Genomic DNA, 9,424 nt, shown 5'->3' with positions numbered 1-9,424 from the left:
CTCTTTGCAGAGGAGCTGCTCCTGCACACAGCTGTCTCTGGGCAGTGCTGCCCGCTTGCCATGAGCTCCCTCAGTCTGAAGAGCCTGTCCCTGCTCAGGAGCAGAGGCCCAGCTGAAATCATGAATTTCTCTGTCCCTTGTGCTCCCTCCTCCCGGGAAAAGTTTGCTGGAATAAACTAAAATAATCACTGATGGTCACCCTCTAAACACTGAAGGAAGACTGATTCCAGCATTGCAATTTGTCTCATCAGAGGATGATTATCTATGAGAGGTGGAAACTTCCCACTCTGGAAGCCCCTATTCCTATCCCTTCACTAAGCAGGAACCGAGGCAGGAACAAGAAGGGAGTTCATTTATCCATGGTTCAGGTGTTGATTCAGATTCATAAACACACAGGCGGTGGGATTCCCTTTGCCAAAACTGAAATGAGCACAACATAGGTGTCTGCATCGGAGCTCCTTGTCTAAGCTCCTGTTGTAATCCCTGGAGATGGAGGGTGGGAGTCAGCTGGTCACACACAAACACCTGGTGACAGCTGAAGAGACAGAGGTGGTCCCAGGCATGTGCCAGTGTCTGCTTGTTCTGACGGAGCAACTATGACACCCAAAACCTTCTTGAGTCTGAGGTGGGGGCCAGATGGGGAATTTCCTTGGCCATCTGAAATGACACTAGACGCCTACTGCAGCTAGAGCTCCTCTCACTATGAAGCTGAGACACAAGCAGATCTGTACAATGCAAACAGCAAATGCAATTCAGTGCAGACACTAGATTCAATGACATAAAGAGAGGCCATAGGCAGGGCTGTGTCCGATGCCAGGAGGGTCCAGCACAACCCCAGGTCTCTAGCAAATACATCATGGGACCTACAGGAAAGGCATGTCCTTTTGGAGTGGTTCCTGGGAAAGCACCCGAAGGCCACTCAGGTTTCCAACCAGTGCCCAAACAACTGAATCCCACCACTGCCTTTAGGCAAAGTCCATCCCGTCTATATTCAATAGTGTTGCATAGATGGGAGGCACATCACGCCAAGTTCTCTGCTCTAGTCTCTGCACTCTCAAACATTTCCAGCTTTTCTCTGCATGAACAACTTCTCATCTCCAGATCATGTGAACAGGACTGTGCTAGTGGTGTCCACAGTTTGGTTGTATCCCAGGACATCCAGGCACAGGGAATGTTTCAGTGGCACTTGTCCTTCCTGGAGATTGCTTCACCTCTGTCTCAGGCCCCAAGAAGCCTCAAAGTCAGTTCAGGCAGCAAACGCCTCTCCTGACATTTCTGCACAGCCCAGCACTGTTTCTCACTGGCCTTGGGCACTGCAGGCTTTGCTCTCTCAGTGGGAAGCTCATTCCACCATTACATTGCCACCTGCTATCTAGGCCATCATGGCTCTGCTCTGAAGTGGGGCCATTGCACACACGGTGTCCTTGGCCTTTGGTAACATGTTTCACCATGACCAGTCTGCTCTCTGTGCCACAGCTGAGGCTCTGCAGCCCAAATATACACAAGTGCATGCAGCCTGGGGCACAGGCATGAGCAGATGGAGATGCACAAGGCAGATAAGGCTGATGCTTTCCTGGAACTGGAAATTGCAAATGAGGAGGAAGTGATCAGGGATGGGATAGTATGAACCTTGCCTACAGTGACCATGAGAAAGTGGAGTCCCAGATCCTGAGGAGAGTGAGGAAGGACAGTAGCAGAGCACAGACCCTGGACTTCAGAGGAGCAGACTTTGGCCTCTTCAGGGGACTGGTGGGGGAACCGAAGGGAGGCAGCTCTCTAGGGCCCAGGAGCTCAGGGAAGCCAGCAGGTCTTTAAGGACAGCACCTGCCAAGCACAAGGAGGGTCCATCCCAATTCTCAGTAAAACTAGCAGATATCTCAGGGGACCAACTTGGCTAAACAGCGACCTCACACCTTAGCTCCAGGGTGATAGGGCAGCATACAGAAGGGCAAGAAGGGAGAGGCAAAGGAGGCATTTAGAAATATTGTCCAGGGTCATAGGCTTGGTGTTAGGGAAGAAAAAGCTCCCTAGCACTGACACTTGCAGGGGATGTCAAGGGCATGAGGATGAGCTGCTACTGCTTCCGTAAGAATGAAAGAATAGAAAGGAAAATGTGGCCTCACTGCTAAATGGGACAGGGAATCTTGTAGCAGCAGCTGCAGACAGGTTTGAGCAACTCAACCCCTTGTTAGCTTCCGTTTCCACAAGCAAGGTCTCCTGGAGTGTTGTGCCTTGAGCCAGGACTGCAGAGGGGAAAAACAGCCAACAGTGGATGAAGTGCATGAGGGATTACTTGTGAAAACTCAAACTGTACAAGTCAGTGAGGTTGGATGGGCTGCAACCAGAGCTACTGTGAGAGCTGAGTACTGTCCCTGCAGGGCCACTCTCTATCACCTTTGAAAGGTTGTGGAGATGAGGTGAAGTCCCAATGACTGCAGAAAGGCAATTGTTACATCCGTCTTCCAAAAAGGCCACAAGGGCAACCTGGGGAGCTGCAGGCAGTTCAGCCTCCCTTGGGTGAGCAGTGAATCATGCAGTGAATCCTCTCAGATCTCATTTCTGGGCACATGAAGGAGAAGCAGGTGCCTGGGAACAGTTAGCATGCATTTACCCAGGGTAAATGGTGCCTTGCCAACCTGAATGCCTGCTATGAATATGTAACTGTATTTGTGGATGGAGAAGAGTAAATGTCCTTTACCTAGACTTTAGCAAGGTGTTTGACACAGTCTCCCACAATATTCTTGCATGCACGTTAGAATGTTACAGTCTAGAAGAGCAGACAACTGGATGGGTTGTAGATGAGGGCTGCCATTCAGAGGGAGCTAGACAGGCAGGAGGAATGGGCTGTCAGGAACCTCATGGAATTCAACAAGGACAAATGCCAGGGCTTGCACCTGCGATAAACCAACACCCCACTGTGTCACAGGCTGGGGCCTGAGGGCCTGGGGAACAGCTCTGTGGAAAAGGACGTGAGGGTGCTGGGGGACAGGAGGCAAAACATGAGCCAGCAGCATTCCCTGGCAGCAAAGAAGGCCAGAAGCATCGTGAGCTGTATGAGCAGGAGCACAGGCAGGAGGTGGAGGGAAATGGTGATCACCTTCTAGTCAGTATCCATTAGACACCATCTAGAACCCTGCATCCAGGTTTGGGTTCCCAGAACAAGACAGAGGTTGATAACTGGGAGCAAGTTTTGCTGAGGGCCCTCACAACAGTCAGGGAGCTGGAGCACTTGCTTTGTGAGGAAGCACTGGAACTTGTTGCCCTGACAGCGCTGTGCAGTCTCCTCCTTTGGAGGTTGCCAAGACCAGACTGGATGAAGCTTAGAGGAACCTGCTCTGACCCCAGAGCTGATCCTGCTACAGCTTGTCAGGAGCAAGGAGATTGGGCTGGAGACCCCCTGAGGTCCCTTCCACCTGAAGGAGTCCATGGATCTTCCCACTCTCAATCGTCTCTTGTGGATGTCAGGGAAAGCATGCAGGTGCCCTGTGACAGTGGAAGAAGGCCAGCTTTCTTGTCCTCCTCCAGTCAGAATTCTTCAGATGCAGGGCTTCTTGGCAGGAACTCCCAAGACAGTCCTGATCAATCCCTGGCTTCACTTTTAATTTCCTTTTTTTTTTTTTCTTCCACCCCTCCTAAGTCTGTCTTTTTTACCATTCTGATCCCATTCCATACAGCGCATACCACCCTGATCAACCTTAGCTCATTGGCACCGTTTTGTTTTGTTTTTTGTTGCTGTTGTTTTGTTTTGTTTTGTTCTGACAAAGCAGAGCTTCAGTCCCAAAGGATCTTCAGAAACTCAAGTGATTCGGACAACAGATATCTCATGAAGATTTGCAAAAGAAGAGTCAAATCATGTGCCTAGGTGGGAATAACCGCATCCATGAGAAGAGGTTGAGGGACCTGGGCTTCTTTATGCTGCTGAAGTGGAGGCAAAGGGCAGTAGAGTAGGAGCCTGATTGCATGAAGGGTGGTTTCAGAGATGATGGAGCTTTTCTTGTTAGGGGGAAAGAGCACGAGAAGGGGAAAGAGCTGCATACTGCATCTTGAGAGGTTCAGACTGGACTTCAGGTCAAAAGAATGTCACTCGTAGGGTAGTGCTGAGGTGCAACACGTCACCCAGAGGGAGTCTGTGATCAGCCCCTGCCTTTGTGTTTCAAGGAAAAGCAAGTGAAGGCAGGAAGACATCAAGAGAGGTAGGGAGATCGCGGGGTGAAAGCCAAGATGGGGAAGCAGCTTGGGTGTGTACATTCTGCAGGGAAACAGGCACAGGTGTGGGAAAGCATAGGACAGCCTGTGGTGGAGACGGTCGAGAGCACTGCCAAGGCTGAAAGCTCCCAGCACAGCTAGGTCTTTGTCTTCTTGGCTATGGCTGGTGTCTCTGCCACTGAGGTCCCCGAGAAGACGCCATTCCTTAAAGCACTGTGGCCTTGCTACCTCCTTGTCCCTTGGGAGCCCAGGAGGTGCCGTATCATGGTCCTGCACTCGGCGTTGTGCACCCTCACACTGGCCCCAGGAAGAGCCCTGAGCAATGTGTGATGGAAAGCATCACCCTACCCAGGAGCTGGCTGTCAGTGCCTGGTCACTCTGCTTGATAACACACATCGAGGTTGACTTGGCATCACAGCCACCCTCACATTGCCTTTGCCTACCTGCAATCAGGGCCTCCAACTTTCGGCTCTAATCAGAACCTGGGGAAAGTTTCTTGGTAATGGCCCTCTGTGGGACCTGTTAATGCTCCAAGAAACTTGGGATTTTCTTCTGAATTTAACTTTTTGAGAAGTTGCTTCAGTTACTTCTCAGCATCTGAAGTTCATGGGCTCAGCACCAAATACACCGAGGGGTCATTAAAATGAAAACATCCCTAAGGAGCCATGCCTCTTTCCATAATTTTCTTCAGCTCATCAATTCTTGTGTGGTTAATTGGAAAGTTTGCAGGAGTGTATTGAAATTAGGCAGATTTCAATGAGCACCTGAACAGAAAGATGTCTGCTTCTTAAGCTTTCTTGATTCTTCACTTTTCAGAATAAGTCATACCCACATTCCCCAATTCATACTGACCCACAGTGTCTCCCAATGAAGTCAGGGCATGTAGGCAAAGCAGTATTTTTGATAGGAGACCTGTATGGAGAACCTTCCTCCCCAGCTCCCCAGCCCTGCCATTTCCCTCATCAGCCACTGGGGACTTCACATCACTCTTGTGAAAATCGAACCTTTTGCCACAAAAGTCCGTAGCTGAATGTTACAGCTCACGTGCACCAATTCCCACCTGCTTTCCTTCAAGAACTAGCTGAAGACAGACACAGAAGGGTTTTTCTTAATTGCAAACAAACAAATTATAATTTGGAACAGTTTAATAAAAGATACAAAAAAAAAACAACTTGTCAACTGTATGTCAAGTCCAAGCCGCCTCCAGTGAGGTCCACTGCCCACAAGGCATAACCTGCCTTGAAATGTTTTCCACAGATAGATAGGAAAGGATAGACAAGAAACACAACAAAGGAGGTGGCTAAAGAGACAAGGAGACTGCAGAAAGACGAGGCAAGCTTCAGACTCCCAGCAGCTCAGAGCAGCAACTGGAGAGTTGAGAGGTACCTGAACAGATAAAGAGCAAGGGGAAATGGAAAACTGGGAAACTATGGAAAATTGGGAAACTATGGAAAATGCCTATGTCCAGAGAGTCTGATGCAAAGATGACTTCACAAATCACCAATTTAATCTTAATATGTAGAAATATGTGAGAGGTCACTGAGATTTTATCCACAGCCTAATAGACAGAGCAGTGGAAACACAAGGTCAAGGGCAGATCAAGATTTCTTCTCCCAAGATTCATACCCTTCCTGAAGATTTCCACTCTTTCATCATAGAAGAACATTGACATTAAAATTAGCCAATCATTTGAGCTGAGGAAAGTGTGTTCCTATTTTTGAAATGTTGAAAACAGTTCTTCACCTTTCCAGGCAGAGCTCAGTTGTCCAACCACAAGCACCCAGTGGCACTTGGAGAGGTCCCGGTCTCTCTGAGGGACCTGCCTGGGCCTGGCAGCTCTCGCAGGGGACCTGCGGGAGACCGGAGTCCCTCGGAGTTGCAGAGGGAGGCTGTGCAGAGGGGACCAGGGCACCTGCAATGGCACCAGCTGTCCATTACCCTGTGACTGCATCCCACCCCAGCTCTGAAAATCACTTCCCCCCAAGAAAAAGAAAAGAAAAGAAAAACAAAAAGAATCTTCCCAAAAGACAAGTGTATCCAAAAAAGAACCAAAAAAAACCCATAGTAAGCAAAGACGAAAATAAGAACACAATGATAATAAGAATAATAAAATAAGAACACAAAGGAGTTGCAAAAGCTGAAAAGCGTAACAAAACATTTTTTGTTTGCTTTAGATAATTTATCTAATTTCTTTCTTTCATTTTTATTGACAGTTTCTAAAGATTTCGTCCACACTATTAAAAATGATAGTTTTGTGTCTGGCACAAGTCCAGTCACCCTCAAACCACTCCCTGCCCAGGATCCTCCTTGCTGCTCCTCAATATTTGCAAACAGCAAGTTGCACCATGAGGTGTCAAGCTCTCACAACTGATAGAGGAAAGCAGCCTGATCAGCTCTAGTAAAATGCTCTATTTATCAAAGGCCGAAATTGCACCAATCTCAATGTACCTGTGTTACAGTGACTCCTCTTAAAGGAGTCCCTACACATCTAGCCATAAACCCTTTTCGTTCCCTGCATGGTCATGAAGTGCGATTCCTTTTTAGGCAACAACAGGGATGGGAATTATCTCACCCGATGCCAGACCCTTTCTGTGCAGATGTCTCTGGCTAACCCAGTTGTCTGCACTTCCCTTTCTAGTCTATGGAAAGAAAAAAGTTGTCCCACTGAGAGGTCTTGAGATGCTTCTCCTGATGACCAGCCAATGCTCCAGAAACATTCCCATACATCCTGGGTCACATTTCCCGGCACCACACGGGAACACAGCTGCACAGGGCATCTCAGGCAGCAGGGGCCTCTAGATGTGTCTATAAGGGCCTGTATGTAAAGTTCTCGTCATTGGGTGAAATCTATGCAAAAAATAGCTCTATGCAAGAACTGAAAAAAATATTTGTTTTCAGATCTTCCAACATTCTTTCTCAATTCTAATATTTTATTTCTTTTTGATTGGCATCAGCATATGCATGCACTACAGAAATTACTCTGTGTGAGTTTACATGTTTATATAGATGTATATGTTATTCTTCATGAGATGTTTCCTGACAACACTCTGAATGGAGAAACTTGTTTCTGAGAAACTACCATGTTCAAATTGACATGTCTCCTCTCTCTTCTTCTGCCTCACTGCCTTCTCCTCCTCTGCCTAGTCTGTCTTTACAGAGGCCTCATGGCCCCTCTGTCCTCCGGGGAAGTCTCTTGTGGGATCTTGCAAAACAGACCCTGAATGAGCTGAAACACTACCAGAATGTCACCCAGACTCGTGTGTCCTCTTATCCTTACTACAAGGGCTCAACTGGCTCATCACCTGCTCCAACAAAAAGCCCTGTGCACTCCAGCCACCCCTTTGCACAGAGCACACCTGCACCTCCTCACCATCCCTGCCTGCCTTCCCCAGGAGCCCAGTTTCACCCTGACACGTGAGCTGTCCCATCACGTGTGTGTAATTCCACGGGGATAGGTGAGGAGGAGGTGCCATAAAGGGGACATGGCTGGGATGTTGAATGTGGAGCCCAGAAGAGATGATGACTCAGAAGAGGGGCATGGGAGAAAAAGATAGAAGTGACACATGTGCAGCGTTGATGGTGAGGTCACCTCTTGTACAGGAACCTCATGGGCTGGGTTCTGGTAGGAGCCATTCTGAGGACAAGAAGACAATCACACCACCACTCATCCCACCAGAGGTGATATATGGGCAGGAGGGTGGGGAGAGGCAGGCAAAGGGGACATGGCTGCAGTGCTGATTGCGAGGTCACTTCCACTGCAGCTGCCTGATTGGCCCTCAGCAGATGTGCTGGCCAGCAGCCTTTGGGATGTCACCCAGTGCCTCAGAGAGTCCACCCAGCAGAAATGGCTGTCCTGGGGAGGGGAGGGGGTGGCACAGGTGACAGGGACCCGTCTGGGTGCTGACTGTGAGGGCACCTCTGGTGTAGCCACCCAACCAGCGTGCAGCCGGCAGGCAGGCAGGCACGGCTCATGGCCACCCTGCTCAGGACTAACCCTCTGCGGCAGACCTGCCACCAAGGAGCACACAGCTCCTCACCTAGGTCTCCTCCGAGCCCAGCGTGCTGCCCCTGTGGCCAAGAGACACCATGGACGTTATCTGGAGGCTTGCTTTGGCAGATCAACCTTCCAAAGTAGTGCATCATGTACTAGTACCAGCCAGAGGGATTTTTATAGTGTGATACCAAGAAGGAGTCATTCTGCACGCTCCAATGTACACTTTGATGATGGGTGGGTGAGCTGAACTGTGCAAGGCCTGCTGGGACAGCCCTGGACCACGCTAGAAGGAACTGACCCTCACTTCCTTTTATCCACATCTCACTGCTAAGAGGGGACCTTTGTCCGAATTAGTCTGAACTGGGATGAAGGGAGGTGACTGCTTTCCAGAACGTTAGGGGAAATCTCTCAGCTCCCTCCCTGGCTGTGCCATCTCCATTGTGGTGACCTACTGAGCTCCCAGGTGACACCAGCTGAGGTCACAGTGGGATGTACTGCATCACAGGGAGGTCTCTCCGGTGCCACAGCAGTGTCCTCACTTCCCTGTGAGGCCCAGGCGCTGCTGGGCACTGCTCACATGGTTCCCACTGCTGCCCTTTGGAGCCGCTCCATGGCAAGGAGGGGGAAGAGGAGACAGCGGGGCCATGCTGGGGTCACTTGCTGACCAGCAGAGGAGCAGGAACACATTGAAGAGGAGTTTTGGGTGACGAGACAGGAAGAGAATCCTTTTTCCTCTAATGGACAGGCAAGCCAAGGAGAAGAGGGCAGGCGAGATGGAGAACTGCTGGACACAGACCATCAGCCTGTCACCGCAATTCCTTGTTCCCAGTGCTCCTGTGGCTTTCCACCAAGGGGAAGGGCTTCAGGAGCTCCTTCCTGAGGTGTCGCGCAGAGACTGTTAATTCCCAAAACAGCTGTAGGTCCTGGGCTGTGGGGGTGGCTGAACAGAGAGGGGCTGGGGGCTGCCACAAGAGCCCTGCCTGAGGGTCCCACCTGGCTCAGGGAACAATGTGGCAGCCAGGACTCCTGGGACCTGGGGCTGAGGCTGCCTGGAGCCCCAAGGCTTCTCTGGGGCAAGCTCCATCCCCTCATGGCAGGGGGAAATCCAGGTCCAGGTTTCCCTGGGAGTAGGTCCCCCTTTGGGATCTGCCTCTGGCAGGAAAGGGGTCCTGCGTCCTGTAGGCTGGGGTGTCCTGCAGCTCCTGTGGGGCTCTCAAGAGCCTG

The sequence above is a fragment of the Apteryx mantelli genome, chromosome 11, assembly GCF_036417845.1.
Source record: "Apteryx mantelli isolate bAptMan1 chromosome 11, bAptMan1.hap1, whole genome shotgun sequence".
NCBI classification, from domain to species: domain Eukaryota; kingdom Metazoa; phylum Chordata; class Aves; order Apterygiformes; family Apterygidae; genus Apteryx; species Apteryx mantelli.
The sequence above is the reverse complement of the archived record's forward strand: the minus strand, read 5'-3'. Positions refer to the sequence as shown.